Below are 2231 nucleotides of genomic sequence, written 5' to 3'. Positions count from 1 at the left end.
ATTATTTGGATAATAATGATAAACACAAAATGAATGCAAGCAATCTAATAGAATGCAATGCCATGATGAAAATCAACTCAAGTTCAAAATATATTTGGCACTTAAGACTAGGTCATGTTGCAGAAGATAGGATTGCAAAACTGGAGAAAATGGGGATTTTATCCTCATTGGGTTCTGAATCTACTCTAACTTGTGAATCCTGCCTTCAGGGCAAAATGACTAGATCACCCTTTATTGGACAAGGACTAAGAGTTGAAAATATTTTGGAGCTAATACATAATGATATATGTGGTCCATTTAAGGAAATAGCTAGAGGTGGTTTTCATTACTTTATTACCTTTACTGATGATAAATCAAGATTTGGGTTATTTGTATTTGATGAAATACAAACATGAATCCTTTAAAAAGTTCAAAGAATTTAAATCTGAAGTAGAAAATCAAACAGGAAAAAGTATTAAAACTCTTCCATCAGATCGTGGAGGTGAATACTTAAGTACTGAATTTGATGAATACTTGAAAAACATGGCATTGTTTCCCAGCTGACTCCTCTAAGAACGCCACAGCTGAATGGTGTATCTGAAAGGAGAAATCATACCCTATTAGATATGGTACGTAGTATGATGAGCTATACTGATATGCCAATCTCCTTTTGGGGATTTGCATTAGAATCAGCTTTGCATATTCTGAATAGGATTCCATCAAAATCAGTTTCTTCCACACCTCATGAGATATGGCATGAAAAAAAACCAAGTCTTAAGCATGTTAAGATTTGGGGTTGTCCAGCTTATATAAAAAATCTGAACACTGATAAATTGGAAACCAGATCAGAAAAGGGTCGATTTGTTGGATATCTAAAAGAGAGTTTTGGATATTATTTTTATTTGTCTACATCACAAAAGGTTGTGGTAAGCAGAGATACCACTTTTCTTGAACAACAATTTATTTAAGAAGGAGGCAAAGGAAGGCAAATAGAGTTAGAATTGGAGAATTCTGACTAACTAACAGATCAAATGAATATAGATCCATCTAGTCAACCTACACCAATGGATGAAATATCTATAGTAATTCCTCGCAGATCAACCAGGATATCTCACCCACCAGTGAGATATGGTTTCCTTCATGAAAATAAACGAGAGTTGTTTATTGATGAAGAAGTAGATCATGGATATGATCCACTTACCTATGAAGAAGCTATATCAGATATGGACTCTTCAAAATGGATTGAAGCTCTGAAATCCAAAATTGATTCCATGTATAAGAATCAAGTTTGGGATCTTGTTGACCCACCTAAAGGTATTGTACCTATAGGGAATAAATGGATTTTCAAGAAGAAAATTAGTTCTAATGGAAAGGTAGAGATCTATAAAGCAAGGTTAGTAGCGAAGAGGTTTCGCCAAAGGTAAGAAATCGACTATGAGGAGACTTTTTTGCCTGTTGCCATGCTTAAATCAATTAGGATTCTATTAGCAATAGCTGCATACTATGATTATGGGATTTGATAAATGGATGTCAAAATAGCTTTCCTCAATGGATACATTGAAGAAAACATTTTCATGGAACAACTTAGGGGTTTTAAATCCCAAGATGGTTCTAAGGTATGCAAGCTAAAGCGATCCATTTATGGGTTAAAATAAGCTTTGAGGAGTTGGAACATCCATTTTGATGAAGCCATTAAGTGATTTGGTTTTATAAAAAATGTGGATGAACCATGTGTATATAAGAAGGTTAGTGATAGTGCTATCACTTTCCTTGTCTTATATGTGGATGATATTCTCTTGATAGGTAATGAGATAGGTATGTTAATAACTATAAAGGAATGGTTGTCAAATACATTCTCCATGAAAGACTTAGGGGAGGCAACCTATATTCTTGGAATTTGCATTTATAGAGATAGAGCGAAAAGAATAATTAGTTTATCCCAAAGTCTATACTTGGAAAAGGTGTTAAAGAGGTTTAACATGCTTGATTCCAAGGGAGGATTGTTACCAGTGAGATATGGTATCCACCTTTCTAAAGAGATGTCTCCAAAGACACATGAAGAAAGAGATAAAATGGCCAGGATTTCATATACTTCGGCTATTGGAAGTTTGATGCATGTAATGATGTGTACTAGGCTGGATATTGCACATGCTGTTAGTTTGACTAGTAGGTTTCAATCTAATCCAGATTTGGAATATTGGATAACTATCAAGAATATCCTTAAGTACTTGAGAAGAACTAAGGATTTATTC

This window comes from Hevea brasiliensis, chromosome 5, assembly GCF_030052815.1.
Source record: "Hevea brasiliensis isolate MT/VB/25A 57/8 chromosome 5, ASM3005281v1, whole genome shotgun sequence".
Lineage (NCBI taxonomy): Eukaryota > Viridiplantae > Streptophyta > Magnoliopsida > Malpighiales > Euphorbiaceae > Hevea > Hevea brasiliensis.
Note: the sequence above shows the minus strand (reverse complement) of the source record.